At 45.0% G+C, this 17,420-nt stretch overlaps 1 long non-coding RNA gene across 1 annotated transcript; it reads left to right on the top strand.

Annotated features, from left to right (window-relative positions):
- Nucleotides 1–9,314: 9,314 nt before the first annotated feature.
- LOC132497715 (uncharacterized) lies at nucleotides 9,315–16,873 on the top strand. The gene is made up of 4 exons (XR_009533633.1): nucleotides 9,315–9,974; nucleotides 10,424–10,519; nucleotides 15,952–16,069; nucleotides 16,622–16,873. It is a non-coding gene; the product is annotated as an uncharacterized LOC132497715 (long non-coding RNA).
- Nucleotides 16,874–17,420: the final 547 nt, after the last annotated feature.

Here is a 17,420-nt window from a genome sequence, read left to right as displayed (position 1 = left end):
CACCCTAGACCTAAACCAGTCTCGCTCCTTGTAGAGCAAAAGTATGCAGGAAGCCGGTGAAAAACAGATTGCAAGGTATATGTAATACTTACAGTTTTCCATGTCCTCAAGGACCAAAAAGTCCCAAAGGCACAGAACAAACCCATTATAAATATTATTTATACTTACTAAATGATATATATCTTTGTTCAAACCAATGAACAATATTATAAGTTGCAGAACTTTTCAAACAACACCTGTGATTAATAACTAGTATTAACAACACAGGGAATATAGTCAATAATACTGTAATAACTTTGTATGGTGACAGATGGTAACTAGACTTATCCTGGGGATCATTTTGTAATGTATAAAATGATCAGATCACTATGTGGTACACCTGAACTAATATAATATTGTAAGTCAATTGTACTTCAATTTTAAAAATAAATAGAAGTAAAAATAAAAGGAATATTTGGAACACACAAAACCCTAGCTTTAGGCACTCAGGAAAGTGCCATAATCCATTATAGCTTTTTGACATTAACTCAAAGACCACAAAATTTTGGAGGTCAAAAACTACACCTCTAGGTTTCAGAGCAGCTTAAAGAGTAACCTACAGGTCCAGGCTTTCCCTGACCAAGCAGATCTGTTTTCTTCTGTGATATGGACTAGTCAGAACCTTCTCCCAATGCTGTAGCTAGGGTCAAGAGCACCAAGACAAGCAGACCCATTTCTTTTTCTGACTGCTCTACTTACTAGCTGTGTGACTGTGGAAGCCCTCTTAACCACAGTGTGCCTCGGTTTTCTCACCTTCAAAATTAGAACAGAAGTGGCATCCATCTCAAAGAATGGTTTGAATATTCGGTGAAGTCATAGCAGATGGAAAATATTGAGAAAAATGTCTGGCATATAGTAAGCACTAAATAAATGTTAACCATTGGTGGTGGTGATAGTGGTGGTGTTGGTGGTAATTAGTGTTTGGAGAGGGGTCAAGTGATGTTGGGGAGAAAGGAGAGGAAGCACACTGGCACATTCTGGAACAATTCAAACAGCCAAATTCAAGTCCCCTTCCCACTCCCACCCAAAGCTTGCAATGGAACCAGTCCACACACCTCATTGAGTGAAACCGTCTTTGCTGCAAATTGGCTAAAGGAGTATTCATAGAGTATTGGTTGGCTCAGCTTCTGCCAATGTTGAAAGCCATCAGAGGCGTTTACTTCATGCTTAAGGAACATTATGGAAGAAGACCAAATGGTCCCTGGAGTTAGCCAGCATGTCTGGTAAAGACAGGAGAGCCCCATAGCCTCTGCCCCATCTTTTGCTTCCTGTAATCTTTTGGATTAGATATGCTACAAAGAGCAGGAAAAGCCAGGAACCAGAGAGCATCAGTGATCCGGATTTGCCCATTAGATTTGACAACATGGTTGACCTGCCAATCAACATAGTTGATTCATTGTCATTTGCCAAGGTTAATTTCAGCAGCCAGGTTTCTTAGTCCCTGAAAAGTCATTTTCGTTCTTTTAGGGGTTTTTTTTCCAGTTTTATTGAGGTATAATTGACAAAAGGTCATCCCCATTCTTAATTGCACAAATTTCACAGAAGCTCTGTTTGAAGAGGTTTGCTTCAGTCCTTAAAGACTTACAGGGAGAAATTACCAAAAACTTGCTGAGTGAATACAGTATATGAGATTCTCTATTAATAACTCCACTCTGTAAATCTGTCTAGATTTGTGTGCAGTTTTAAAAAAAAATACAGTCCTTTAAGCTTTTAACTGTGCCAGTGTGATGAAATGAAGAGATTTAGCCATGTAAATCAACCAATCAAATATTAGTTGAGCACCTATATACCTAATTCTGTCCTTGACCAGAGACTTTAGGTCAGCACTTCCCAACAGAAATATAATGCAAGACACATATATAATTTAAAATTTTCTAGTACCTGCATTTTAAAAAGTAAAGAGAAACAGGTGAGATTAATTTGGCAATATGTTATTTAACCCAATATACCTAAAATATCATTTTAACATGTAATCAATGTTTAAAAAGTATTAATAAGGTATTTTGCATTTTTTATACTGACTCTTAAAAATCCAGTGTGATTTTTATACTTACCCACATCCCAATTCAGATTGACCACATTTCAAGGGCTCGATCACCACGTGTGGCTAGTGGCTACCATATCAGACAGCACAGCCTTAGAGTATAAAAATCTATCTCTTGAAATAGCTTATGATTTAGCTTGAAATAATAGCAATAATTTATTGAACATATACTCTATGTCAGACACTATACTAAGTACTTTACTATGTAATCTTATTTAATCTTTTCAATACCTTGTGATATGGTTATTTTTAGTCCTCATTTTACAGGTGAGGAGACTACAGCTTAAAAGATCCCAGAATCCCATACCAGTAATGGACAGAGGCAGGATTTGGCCGCAATCTATATGTCTTTATCAAATAGCATTTAAGAACAAATGAGTATGTTAAGATCCAAATGCAGAATCTAACCCAAAAGACTCAGTAGAATTTACTTAAATATGAAGCAAACAGGTTTTTTTTTTGTTTTTTTTTTTTTGCAGTACGCGGGCCTCTCAGTGTTGTGGCCTCTCCCATTGCGGAGCGCAGGCTCAGCGGCCATGGCTCACAGGCCAGCGGCCATGGCTCACAGGCCCAGCCGCTCCGCGGCATGTGGGATCTTCCCAGACCGGGGCACGAACCCGTGTCCCCTGCATCGGCAGGCGGACTCTCAACCACTGCGCCACCAGGGAAGCCCAGATATTTTATATTTTAAAATACTTTACTTGAGTTAAAAAGACAGTGGATTTTATTTTTACCTTAGTACATTATAGTTCTGCTTATTCATTTTACTGTTTAAGGTATAGAGGGACCTTTCTCTGGACATGATGGATAGTTTAAGATGGCATAGCATCACACAACATTGTAAATCAACTATACTTCAATTTAAAAAAAAGTTGGGCTAGCATCTGTGTCTTGTAACATTTGTTTATTCATTCATTTAATCAGTTATGTGTGAGCTATGTATGAGACAGTAAATTAGATATTATTTATAATCAGTTTTTATTCTCTTATCCTTCAACTAAACTGTACATCATTATTTTGAAGTTTCAAAATATTTAAAATGCCTGTCTTTATTCATCCAACAGAGCTTTGAGATGCTGATATTTATTCATACTATAAATAATATTACTGGTATTTTATTGTATGCAAGATATTTAGGGGGATACGGAGATGAATAAGATGAAAAGTTTACAATCCAGTATGGAAAATAAGGCACAAACATAAATTACCATGAGAAAAGGCACATGTGTTCTAGGTGTGGTACAAGGTGCCATATGCATTAAAAATGGCAGATTTTTATGCGTATGTTTGTGAGGCACCTTGGGGTACAAGCTGCAGACATAAATTTGCACAGGAGTGATGAGGGGAAGCTAAAGAAAGGGGGTAGTATTTGATTTGAGGATCAAAAGGTGGGCAAGGGCTTCCCTGGTGGCGCAGTGGTTGAGAGTCCGCCTGCCGATGCAGGGGACACGGGTTCGTGCCCCGGTCCAGGAAGATTCCACATGCTGCAGAGCGGCTGGGCCCGTGAGCCATGGCCACTCAGCGAGTCCGGAGCCTGTGCTCCGCAACAGGAGAGGCCACAACAGTGAGAGGCCCGCGTACCGCAAAAAAAAAAAAAAAAAAAAAAGGTGGGCAATATTTCCTCTAGGGAAATGTGGCAGCAGTGACATTCTAAGCAAAACGTAAAGGCAACAATGACCAACTCCTTGGGAGAGACTGAGGTGGCTGGAATGAAGGGTCAGTGGGACAGGTGGGTGCAGGGTAGGCCTGGAAGCAATCAGGTGTATCGGGCCTGACTGTAGATGACACTCACCAGCAGAGTAAGAAGACTGTGCTGGAGTTAGGAGGCAAAAGGGAGCCATGGATGGCTTTTGAGCAAAGGAGAGACAATATTAAAGTCGTGCATCAGGAAGATTAATCTAGACAGAGAATAGGTAGAAATGATTATTTTAATCAGATAAAAAGGAAGGAGGCCTGGAAAGCATATTCAAAGAAGGGACAGAAAGAAGAGGATGAGGGTGAGACATTCCAGAGTAAAAATGGACAGATCTAAAAGCTATTTGGATGGAAGTGGGAATGACGGGGAGAGGGAGAGAGAAATTACATATACGTAGAATAAATACATTCTCATACACAGGCCTCACACATAGTGCCTCAGGGGCTTACAAAAAGCATATAGTTGCTAATGATCTTTATTTAGAATGAATAATTATTTTGCAGTTAAGACACAGAAAAACAAACTTAAGAGACAAGCAGGTATCCTTAAAACACCAGTAGTCGGGAGAGGAATACAACTCTGACATTTAGTTCCACAACTTTTTCTAGGACAGTATGGAAAAGGAAGGAAATTTATATTTTGTTGAATTTTAAAACAAGGTATATATAAACTATACCTCAGTAAAGTGAAATATATATAAATTATGCCTCAAGCAAGTTTATTCTAAAAATCTAAACAAAGAAAATAAATCATAAAAGCACCATGACTGCGTGTGGTCAGCTAGTGGGCAGGAGAAGGGCCGGTGCTCTTTGAAGCAAGCTAAGTATTCATTTTAATTGGCTCCATGCCATTTGCCTAAAAACCCACAGTTCCAGTCCACAGCATTTACAGTCAGTTTGATGGACCAGAGGCCAGGGTTTGGAAAGACTGAATCTCATTGCATCCTCTACTCACTGAACATTCGACAACATAGGAGCAGAATTTGAAAGCTGTTTGTGAAGCACCCTGGTATACAAGCTTCAAAAATGGTTGTTCTGATCACTCATCTGCCCTTTACAGAAATATAGTAAGACCACCTCCTCCATGCCCCATCCCCCAGCTCATACCCACAGTTCACTTCCAGTACCTTCCTACATTCTTCTAGCTCAGTTGTGGGAATCTTTAGATAAAAAGAAATACAAGTGTTAGTTATCCTTTTTCCAGCCCTGCACTATTCTGTTGGTTTTAGGAGTGTAGGAAAACCATTAACACTCTAATTTTATATGTTAAGTACTACAATGCTCAAAACAAAAATCTCTGAGAAGGTGAGAGGTTTAGTGTTTACTTCTTTCCAAAGCCTTTCATTGGATTCTTTGATAAGCCTCCAAAAAATATCTCTGATCTGAAACCAAACCCAGATGGATATTTTTCCTGGCCTGTGTTCATCTGGTTAGCCACCTGTTTCTCTCTGTGCAAATACAGGAAGAGGATATGAGAAAATGGAAGGTGTTGGCTTGGAGCCCTAGAGGTCTGGGGAAGGTGGCTTTTAAAATAATTATCCTTTATTCACTGCCACGTTCCAATGCTACCTTCATTAACAGAAATGCAAAGTGTGCCAACAATGTTCATTAAAAATAAATGAATATCAGGGTGTATGCTACAATTGCAGAGCAGGAAGTCAACTTAGAGGTCATTTAGTCTAAAGCCTCACTTTATAATCTAGACAACTGAAGTCCAAAGAAATCCAGTTAGATTCTAAAATCAATATATTAAGTAGAGATTTTTTTTAAAGGTAAAGAATTACTCAGGAGACAACAAGACCCTGAAGGAAAGGTAGATTTGAGCAAATCAAACATTTAGAATTGAACAGTATAGTTATTGAAAGAATAAATCAAGACTGGTTAAAAGAAGAGACACATTGAAAAGAGAAATAGTAAACTAGAAGACAGAGCTAAGGAAATTGCCATATGCAGCAGAACGGGGAAAATGAAAAATATATAGAGAAGTTAAGGGAAATGAATGATAGAAGGAAAAGGTTCAAATATATCTAGTGGGGATTTCAGATGGAGAAGAACAAAGGAAATAATAGCTAAAATTTTTCCAACATTGATCAAAGAATCCTCAGGTTAAAAAATCGCAATGAATCCTAAGCAAGGAATATTAAATTAAACCTTCACTTAGACACACTGTAATGAAACCCAGAAATATGGGGAAAATATTAAAAGCAATCCCAAAGAAAAGAGGAACATTTTAGACTGACAGCAGATTTCTCAACTTTAATAACAAAGGCCAGAAACAATGGAATAATATTTTCAAAGGTCCAAAAACAAAGAACAAAAAACCTGACAACCTAGAATTCTATAGCTTGTTAAACTATTTTTTAAATTAATTAATTAATTAATTTATTTTTGGCTGCATTGTGTCTTTGTTGCTGCACGTGGGCTTTTCTCTAGTTGCAGCAAGCAGGGGCTACTCTTCGTTGCAGTGTGCAGGCTTCTCATCGTGGTGGCTTCTCTGGTTGTGGAGCACAGGCTCTAGGTGCCTGGGCTCTAGAGCGCAGGCTCAGTAGTTATGGCTCATGGGCTTAGTTGCTCCGCAGCATGTGGAATCTTCCCAGACAAGGGCTCGAACCCGTGTACCCTGCATTGGCAGGCGGATTCTTAACCACTGCGCCACCAGGGAAGTCCCTATACCTTGTTAAACTATTACTAAAGAGGCAAAACACTTTCAGAATAACACTTTGGGCCCTTGTTGAACCGACTCTGTATTTGTCTGCTAGGACTGCCATGGCAAAATACCACTGGCTGGATGGCTTAAACAACAGAAATTTATTCTCACAGTTCTGGAGGCTGGAAGTCCCAGATCAAGATCTGGAAGTGTTTGCTTTCTGGTGAGAGCTCTATTCCTGGCTTGCACATGTCCACCTTCTTGCTGAGTCCTCACATAGCCTTTCCTTTGAGCATGTGCAGAGAGAGAAAGAGCTCTCTGTCTTACACTTCTCATAAGGCCACAAGTCCTAGTGGATTAGGGCCTCACCCATATGACCTCATTTAACCATAATTATCTCCTAAAGACCCTATCTCTAAATACAGTCAAACTGGGGAGAAGGGCTTCAAGATATGAATTTTGGAGGGACACAGTTCAGCCCACAGCCAACTCCCAAAGGATACATTTCAGGAAGAAAGAAATTGAATACAGAAGTAAGGAATGGGATGCAAAAACAACAGTGAGCAAAGAAACTGGTAAACATAAAAGTAAATCTAAAGAAGTCAATACAAATCTAAAGAAGTCAAATCTAAAAAGCAATAAGGGTACAAATGAACTTATCTACAAAATAGAAATAGAGTTGCAGATGTAGAAAACAAACTTACGGTTACCAGGGGGTATTGGGGAGAGGGATAAATTGGGATATTGGGATTGACATATACACACTATTATATATAAAATAGATAACTAATAAGGACCTACTGTATAGCACAGGGAACTCTACTCAGTACTCTGTAATGGCCTATATGGGAAAAGAATCTAAAAAGAGTGGGTATATGTATATGTATAACTGATTCACTTTGCTGTACACCTGAAACTAACACAACATTGTAAATCAACTATACTCCAATAAAAATTTTGAAAATAAATACATTAAAAAGCAATACTGATAATAATGACTAATTTGGAGGGGGGCAAAAACTAGATGGAAATAACTAGCATTGTCCAATAGGACCTTCTACAATGATGTAAATATTCTATATCTGCTCACTTCAGTTTGGTTGCCATTAGCCACATGTGGCTACTGAGCACTTAAAATGTGGCTATGTAACCAAGGAACTGAATTGTTAACTTTACTTAACACCAATTAATTTAAATTTAAGTAGCCACATGTAGCTAGTGGTTACCATATTATACAGCACAACTTTAGGTATAGTAAGTTGGCAAATTGCTAGCGCTGATCAAAGTTAAATATTTTAAGGTCTTTATTTATTTGGAAGGAGAATGACATTTTGAAAGCAGTTAGGTTAAAAATTTAAGTGTAAAGACTAGAAAAATTGAAATAAAATTTATCACTGCCAAAGCAATAAAAGGAAAAGAGGAATAAAGAAAACACTGTTGATACACAGAAGACAGGAAAAGAGGTGGGGAAAAAATCAAAGAAAAGCTGGGTAAGTAGAAAGCATAAGAACTATTATAGAATAAATAAGAAATGAATTGGTTTATTCTTATAATGGAATACAGAAGTTTAATCAAGAGAATGCCGAGTGAAAAAATCAGGTAGCAAAAGATACGTACAGTACCTTTTATATAAATGATCTCCTGGCCTCTCGTTTAAGCCCTCCAAGCCTTTCCCTCTTGCTTCACTGCCTTCATGGGTCCTCTTTGAGACATTCAAAAATTGAAACCTTGGGGACTTCCCTGGCCGTCAGGGTTAGGACTCCGCGCTTCCACTGCAGGGGGCTCTGTTCCATCCCTGGTCGGGGAACTAAGATCCCACATGCTGCGAGGCATGGCAAAAAAAAAAGTTGAAACCTTGAAGCCTTTTCTTCCTCCAACCCTAAGCTGGGACACTCAAACTAACTTCTGGGGGAGCTTTGTCAGGAAAACAAGGGAGACAGACTAAGGACTAAGTCTGGAAATGGGAACTTTCTGGGGGGCCCCAGAAGCACCACGGAATCCTGCACCTGACTTGTCTTACTGTGGGAGCCACGGCAGGGAGCCATGGTCAAGAGGCTAGCAGAAAAGGATGTGGCAGTTCCTGACACCTAGGGTTCATGCTCTTCCTCCCCTGTGTCCCCACTTGAAGTGTGGAGCCCCCAACAGCCTTCTCACACCCAGCCTTGGCCTTCCAAAGACTGCCCTGTTCTTCGTAACAGCCCTCTCTTTTCAAGAGGAGTCAGCTGGTGCTTACAGCTGTGGGAGGCATCTTAGCAGAGACAGCATTCTGGCCCAGCAAGATATTTCTGTCAGCTGTGCTGTGGGAACTGATCTGTTCTGTTTGATTTCCATTGAAGGGACTTTCCAACAAAGGTGTTTGTGCAAACGGTATGATGGAGGGTGACTGGCCCCACCTGCTTCCTCATTGGCCAGCCAGCAATTGACCAATTTTAGCCTGGCTTCTGCCTGCACTAGGCTGTGTCCCTAAAGGGGACCCCAGCCCCTTGTGGTCTTTGCTCAAGAAAATACAGTGCCGCCAAACCACAAGGTATATTTAGTCCCAACCTACATTGCCAAACTGTTTTCAGTTATTTTCCATTCACACCCCCTTCTGTAATTTTCCATTTCCCCATAGCCCCCTTTTTAGCTCCCCCAGTTTTCCCTAGCCTCTTTTTGTTCCTCACTTTCACTTCCCTATAGCTGCATTTAGTTACCTCTGTCCTCCCTTTTAAAACTTCAGCCACCTTTGTCTTAGTTGGAGTTGAGCCCAGTTTATTTTGGGTCTCGCTTCCCTACTGCAGTAGTCTGAATAAAATCTGTCTTACGCCTTCAACAAGTGTCTGATGCTGTTTCTCTTTAACAGGGCCAGTCCAGGACTTCCACTGATGGCTTCAGCCCTCACACCCCCAGGCCAGGAGCCAGCAGGATATCCCAGGCACCACAGCAGGATGCATCTGGGGTCCACTGGGCCCCAGCAGAGAGCTGACACCTGCTTGCCATCATGGAGGAGCCTGCCATTAAGAGGCGCCTGAAGATGATTCAACTCAACACTTCAGTCTATGAAGATGTGGCCGGGTGTCTTCCAGTGCAGGAATATGTCTCGTATACATACCACTGTCATATCAAGTTCAAGGCCCTCAGGGTGCCTACAAGAAGGCCCACATGGCTATTCTATGCTCTGGGCCAGCCCCTCAGGACTGCCCCTTCCATGAAGAGATGGATTGGGTGCTGCAGATCAAGAGATGGATGGGGTGCCCCAGCCCAGCCAACCTCAGGGAGCAGACCCGGCCATGGGATCTTGACCACCACAACCAGCTGACCCAGGGAAGAAAAAAAAAAGTCATTAGCAGAAAGATGGGCCAGAAGGGTGCTCTCCTCAGCAGCAGCAGCAGCAGCAGCAGCAGAGGCACCAGAACCAGAGGTGGAAGATGGAGACAGAGCATCATTTCAAGCTAGAAATGGAAGTGTTGGAGCTGCCCAGTGACCTCCGGCTTGAAAGCCCGGCTGGTACCCGGACCAGCAAGACAACCGAGATGGAGATTAGCCAGGATGCCTAAGAAACTGGGCCAGGTAAGTGGCCAAATGTGTTCTACCAAAGCCCTAATGCCATGGGACTGGGTGGAGAGGGAAGTCACAAGTGATAAAACCCAGGTTGAGATCCCCTCAAAGGACCTGGAGCTCCTGAAAATTTAAGAAAGCATGGTTTCACTGCTGGTGTTGGAGCCTGCATATTAAAGCTGGAAAGGACACTGGGAGACCATCCTTGACTCTTACATTTTACAGATGAGAAGATTAAGCCAGGGGAAAGTAATTTGCAGAAGGTGACAGACACTACAAGTTGATGCTAAGGCTGACACTAGAACCCCAGCACAGTGACCCTTCCACTGGCTTATAACTGACTCTTGCCTTCAGTGTACTTTATAATGGGGTATCATGGTAAGCTCTTCTAGTCTTAAAACTGGGGCTTGGAAAAAATGGGATAAGGAGAACAGCTAGTATTTCTCTCTCTCCTCCAACAGAAGTCCAGAAGGGACCAGCCTCCAGACAGAAACCAGCCTCAGAGAGAAACTTCGTCATCAGCTCCTGGGGTGTCTACAGTGCCCCCTAGAGCACAGGTAGGCCAAGTGCGCCAGCTCCAGCCCAGAGCCTGACCCTCAGGTGCCACCTGACTGTTGTTGCCATGATTGCCACTGATGTGGCAGCGAACAGTTGCCTGGCCAGTGAACTGGCCTGGGAATCAGCTGCCCGGCTGCAGGGCCACTGAGACCAGCACAATTCCCACATGGCCGTGCTGGTCCAGATGGTCCACCTACACCCAGCCCCAGGAGGCAGTAGCCATTCTTCAGGACAGAATGGGCTGAGGGTGACAACTAACTGCCTGAACCTACACTGGAACATTCTCTCTTTTCTTTTTTTCTTGAAAGAAATAATTTTTATTTATTTTTGGCTGCGTCGGGTCTTCGTTGCTGCATGCGGGCTTTCTCTAGTTGTGGCGAGCCGGGGCTACTCTTCGTTGCGGTGCACAGGCTTCTCATTGCAGTGGCTTCTCTTGTTGCCGAGCACAGGCTCTAGGCCTGTGGGCTTCCGTAGTTGTGGCGTGCAGGCTCAGTAGTTGTGACATGCAGGCTCTAGAGCGCAGGCTCAGTAGTTGTGGTGCATGGGCTTAGTTGCTCTGCACATGTGGGATCTTCCCGGACTGGGGATCGATCCCATGTCCTCTGCATTGGCAGGTGGATTCTTATCCACTGCGCCACCAGGGAAGTCCAGAACATTCTTAATTGTGTGATATTATGGTAAGCATTTTGTGTATGAATTTTTTTAGTCTTTGTAAGCATAGATACTGCCTATTTTAGGCCTTAAGGTCTCAAAGCATCCTTGGTGTCTTATTTAGGGTGATATAGTAAAGAGAGTAGAATACACAGATAACTCATAATGCTCACCTCCAACTACTAATCCATGGGGATAGGTGTTTTAGTGGATATTTTCAAACTCCCTGAAGGGAAGACAGTTACCTGTGATGCTCTCTCACCAAATGATGGTAAAGCCATGGGCGAGTTTCTCGCTTTCTGTGCCTTTGACCGTCTCAACCTCTGCTCCATTGTTCAACTCTCCCCTCAGCCCAGGCCTCACTGAGATCATACCCAGACCTCTAGGTAGGCACCTGCCTTCTGTGGTTCCAGAAGGTTGAGAATGGCGGGGACAGGAGAAGGAGGGCCCCTACCCTCTTCCCTTCTACTGCCACCCAGCTCCACCCAGGAACTGGGACTGACTCTGATCATCAGCCAAACTCCCTGAGGCTCCAGAGAACGCTGCTGGGTCTACAGTGAGCAAGCATAGTGACAATATTTTCGCACGGGAAGTGGAGCGGTGCCGGAGCTCCCTGATCTCAGTGGGGCTCGCTCATGTTACAGAGAGAGAAGTCGAGGCCTGGAGAGATTCCAGGACCTTGGGGTCCTAGGAGATGGATGGACTTCCCAGTTCAGAACTTGTCCAAGTTTAGGGTCAACCCAAAGCTTACCTTAATCTCAACAGACCCCCAAGTACTATGTTCCCAGCAGTATTCTCTCGGCAGAGTGTGGCTGCAAGTGAAACGTGGGCCTGAGGTGTGCTTTTACTCTCCCGATCCAAGCTTTGAGTGCCACCCCTCCCCACTGGTCACTGATTCCAGCTGCTTAGGGTTCTGGGGCCCCAAGACCAGCCTTCTTCTCACCTTAAGCCTGAAACAGCTCAGGCCTAGGCTTGTTCCTCTTCCTTCTGACCCCCAGATTAGTAAATAAACACCTGCCGCATCTCAGCAGTGTCCCCTAAGCAAAACAAAGGCTTCCTTCTCTGCCTTATTTTCATGGTTAATATTAAAAACCACACCACCACCGCTCCCGACCGATAAACCTTAAAGGAGGTAAAAAGAGTAAGAAAACTCTTTTTAAATTACACTTTTTAACTCCGAGAGCTTTCTCACTGTGGTATAGTCTTCACCCTGTAATCCTCCCCACACCCCACTACCCGCTTTCCCACCCTCCCTCCACACACACACACCCTCCGGTGAGGTTTTTCACTTCTAGGACGTTGTGTGAGGGAAGGAGAGGAAACTGGAAAAGGGGAGGGGCACACGGTAAACACAGCAAAATCAAATTACAGCTGGGTCTGGGGATTGTCCAGCTCCATTTCTAAAGATGGGGAAGCCAAGGCTCCTGTCCAGCTCTGCAGACCTCCAGCCCGCGGTTTGCCTCTTACTCTTGCAGCTCAGCATCAACTGGGTGGGCGACAGTGGGCCGGGAGGAGGGCTGAGAGGGGCAGAGGAAAGGTTCTTGCCTTCTGAAAACTGCAGGAAAGGGCAGGGCAGCGGCACAAACTACCTCTCCCCGTAATCCCTCAGGTTAACCCAGCGTGGAGAACAGACAGCCCCATCATCCAATGAGCTACTGGCCTTCAGTCCTAGGACCAGCACGACATAAAGAATTACTGAAAGGGGCTTCCCTGGTGGCGCAGTGGTTGAGAGTCCGCCTGCCAATGCAGGGGACACGGGTTTGTGACCCAGTCCGGGAGGATCCCACATGCCGCGGAGCGGCTGGGCCCGTGAGCCATGGCCGCTGAGCCTGCGCGTCCAGAGCCTGTGCTCCGCAGCGGGAGAGGCCACAGCAGTGAGGGGCCTGCGTACCGCAAAAAAAAAAAAAGAATTACTGAAAGGCACTGACAGCTGTTCAGATAGTTCTTTTACATGTGCTTCCAGTAGCCCCAGCACGCATCGGGACCTCTCCATGACCTCCTCTAGGTCAAGCCACCTTTTCTGGAGGTGCCAAAAGGTAGCACGGATGGCAACCCCGACGTCATGGAAGGCACACCAAGCCCTAGATCTACCCACACGGTCAGAGGCACCGGGGAAGCCAGCCAATACGGTCCAACAGCTGCTTTCTGCGGCACAGAGAGAGGCAATTTCACGTGGGCGGGCTCCATTTGAAGCTGGGGGGCCAGCTTTTTGCAGATGCAGTAAAATGTCTCCTGAGACATTTGGAAGGCTTGCTTCCATCTGTGGGGCTTAGTCTACACACTCAGAGGTCCTGCCAAAGATGAGGCAGTGTGGAGAGAGCCCTGGTCCTGGGGGCTCTTCTTCCAAGGAGGCAGGATACAGTGGCTCTATAAGCAGGGCGTGGGCGACCACAGATGGAGGATGGCTTGATTCAGTTGGGTCAGAGCAGCCACCTGTCAGCCTCCCCACTGTCAGCCATAGTGTGGCGGCCATGCGGCCACTCCCCAGCTGGATCACCGAGTGTGCTTGGGAGTTGTGGGCGTCACTGAGCTGAGCTGAGCAGCGGTGTGTGGGTGTGTATGCTTTTCCTCATGATGGTCAGTGACATTCTTCTCCCCCAGGTGGGTGTGGTCACCAGGAAGCTCAAGGCTGAGTTAGCTGATGAATATCAGGCCTGCCGTTATGAACCGGCTAAGGGTGTGAATGTAACTACATCTGTGTAAACCACACGTCTGCATCCTCTGCCCATTTTCTTACAGACTCAGCAATACAAGAGCCAGGATAAAATGGCTCGGAGGAAATAAAACTAGGTTCTTAGTGGGGATTTCAGACTGTCTTCTTTTCTTCACAGACAGGCTTCCTCTCCTTAATGACTCCTTCTAAAGGACTTTAAATTTCACCAGGCCTTCTGACTCTCTTCTCCAAGCAAACACACTGGTGAAATTCTACGGAAAGTCCCCTCCCACCCACTAAAATCAAAGAGTGCCCTGGAAAACCAGACTATTTCACAGGTTTTACTTGCCCTGATCATGCAGTGCTCCCACAAGGAAACACATGAAAAGATAGTACTTTTTTGGACAAAAAGACAAGATCATTTTCAATCTCAGGTTCCTGGCTTTTAGTTAAAATTTTAACTCTGGATTTTGACTTCATTATTATGAAGAAGGGCCTGCTTCACAGGAATGCAGAAAAAGGACAGATGAATTATTCCTTAGAGCTTTCAGGATGAACAACCACAAGGAAGAACAGACTTTAATATTAGCACTGGCTATTTCTAGATCTGAGAGTTCTGGCATTGCCAACTCACATGGAATGCCCTTCTGAGCTCCTAGAGCTGGAGCTAAGAGGCTGCAAAGGACTTCTGCTCACACCACTGCAGTGCCTTTCCTGATGCTTTTCCTCCTAATGAAAATCGACTTCCATAATATTATGTGTCCTTTAGGCTGCTCTTTCTCTAAGAGCTAGTGTCCATCTTAGACAGGAGTAGGAGTCAGAAGATGATGCATTTGTATCCTAGCTCTATAGGCTGTGTGATCTTAGGAAAGTTACCATCCCTGTCTGTTTTTCAAGTGAAAACAAATAGGTTAACTCACTTAACCCTAAAGTTCCTTGCTGCGCTAACATCCTCAGGTTCGTTTCGAAGTCCAGATCCCACACAATGTCCGCTGAGAAGGTGGCTGAAACTCTACATCTCAGAGCTTGTCTCCAGGTAGTTTAATAAATATAATGTGGTAAACATGATTAGCTGAACAGTGCATTCCACGAATATTTATTGAGCCTTATTATGTTTAAGGAATTACAATGGGCACAGAAGATAAAGTGAAATAGCCATCATAGATACTAAATTTCATGTTGGTTATTGAATCAGCAGCTTGGAGAAGGAATATGCAGTATTTAGTCATCCTCTTCTATGTAGCTGTTTGTAACTGAAAAGTCTGCTTGCTGTTAATTTTTGACTTGGGCAGGACTGAATATTCTGGCACTTAAGTCTTTAATGATTTAGATGATTCCTTTTATGGAGTAATTAAACATATTTCATAAAACTCTGGGGAAGAGTTTATTGGTCACTGTCACAACCTTGGGGCTGACTGTAGTCTCACTGTAATAGCATATTCCCTGCCCAACTGTCAGGAAAAATACTCTCACTAAACTTTTGGCATCTTCCACTTGGAAATGACAAAGTAGCTAACCCCCACTGATCAAGAGGAAACGTGAGTTTCTCTTCCGCTTTCTTTGCCTTATGATTTCCTTTGGTGTGAGACGTCTTCATGACCCGTCTTCCGCAATACCTTCTCCTAACGTGTTCACAACTCCGGGCTTCCTCCTTAGATACTACTAACACCTTACTATCCTAGATGTCAGGGCTTTTCACAAGTCATTTAAACTTCCTCTGAGCAGTCCCAGACTGATCTCACTAGACCCTATGAGAAGAGATGGAGGTGAAGGGGAGTTTCCAGCTAATTTTCTCCCCATCCCATTGCCTACATACGAAGCAAGTGCTTCTGCTGCTAATAAGCTGCTTTCTACTAATTGGTTGAAGAAAAGAGAAAGGAAAACGAAGGTTCCTACCTGGCCCCGCCCCACACCTTAAAAAAAAATGGATGAAGACGGCTTAAGAACTTTATTATCCCATTTAGGTTCGAAACTTCTCTCACAGAAGCTGGTCCCCAGATCCCTTTCTCAAATCCCTCCGTTCTGCCAAAGGTTTCCTCTCCCTCCCCGTACCGCGCCGCCCACAGTTTCTAAAGGAAAAGGTGTTTTGTTAAACTTGAAAACCTGCACTACGTCTTTGCAATGCAGGTGCCACCGATGAACAGAAAAGACTGACCTAAAATGCCTCGCTTTCCCTCCTCCCTGGTTCACCTCGAGAGGGACTTATGTTCACCGAACTTGAACTTCAGGCTCCAAGTGGAGGCAGGTAAGAACCCGCGGTCCTCGCCCCGCCCACAGCGCCCCCATCCCCAAGGCACTGGAAGCCGGTGGTCCTCGAAGTGTCCACCCGCAGCCCGCACCTACCCTGCCGCCCCGACTGCCCCCCAACCCGCTCCTCCTCCTACCCCCGCCCCCCCACCCCCGCTCCTCCTCCTACCCCCGCCCCCCCACCCCCGCTCCTCCTCCTACCCCCGCCCCCCCACCCCCGCTCCTCCTCCTACCCCCGCCCCCCAGCCCGCGCTCCTCCTCCTACCCCCGCCCCCCAACCCCCGCTCCTCCTCCTCCTCCCGCCCCCCAGCCCCCCCACCCCGCGCTCCTCCTCCTCCTCCCGCCCCCTCCCGCCCCCCGCTCCTCCTCCTCCCGCCTCCTTCCCGCCTCCTCCCCGCCCCCCCAACCCCCGCCGCACTATCTCCGACCCTCCTCAGGTTCTCTTCTCTCCCTCCCTCTCGTTCGTTCTTCGTTTCCCTCCTCCTCGCTTCCTCCAGGCCTACCTGAGTCACTTTTTTAAAGTACCTTTTTTTCTTTTTTTAATTTCCAGTTAACGGGAAGGTTTCAAAAGGAGTCAGAGGAATCCCCTCCTGCCGTTTACCTAAATTCGCCAATTGTCTCCTTTTGCCCCGTTTGCCGGCCTTTACCCTCAGTAGGAGGGGCCCTCTCTCCCCCACCAGGCCACCCGGAGGTCTGTCCCGGCCACCCACTGAGGGCCCTGCAATTCCAGGGATGGGAAGTTGACTTTGACGTTAAAGAAGTTAAAGAACTGCAAAACCCTCCTCAGGAGGGAACAGATTTCTTCCAGTACCTTCTTAGACCCCGAAACCCTGGGCCGCTGACTTTGCCGCTCTTCACACTTGAAGTGAGTTTATCAGCTTTTCTCCAGTCAGACTCAGCTGAAAGCAGATCCTCGCGCAAAGAAGAGTTGATCCTCAGAGACAGGTCCAGGGCGAGGGTGTCGCCTGGCAGGGACCACCTGAATTGGATTCTGCAGTTTGGGAACTTGGCACTCACCAAGGGAAAGCTAGAATGAAAAAAGTAGAAAACAGGGAGAGAAGAGAGAAAGAAATAAGTTCTCCAAGGAAAGAACAAAGACCTAAACAAAACAAAACCTACACGTCTGGCTTCCCACTTCCTCTCTTTGCAGTAAACGTTTCCCTGAGCGACTACAAAACAAAATTCACGCACGTAAGTGATAGTCCTTGGTGCAAGAAGTCAGCCACCAGGGGATGTAGACTGTTGGAGAAACATAGGCTTAAATTCACCCTGTAACGACAAAATTACTCAGGCTTTGTCAGCGCTGTTCTAGTTCTGTTGCTTCTACAACCAGCTGTGTGGCTTCCAGA

Source organism: Mesoplodon densirostris, chromosome 10 (genome assembly GCF_025265405.1).
Source record: "Mesoplodon densirostris isolate mMesDen1 chromosome 10, mMesDen1 primary haplotype, whole genome shotgun sequence".
Taxonomy (NCBI): Eukaryota; Metazoa; Chordata; class Mammalia; order Artiodactyla; family Ziphiidae; genus Mesoplodon; species Mesoplodon densirostris.
The sequence above is the reverse complement of the archived record's forward strand: the minus strand, read 5'-3'. Positions and strand labels throughout refer to the sequence as shown.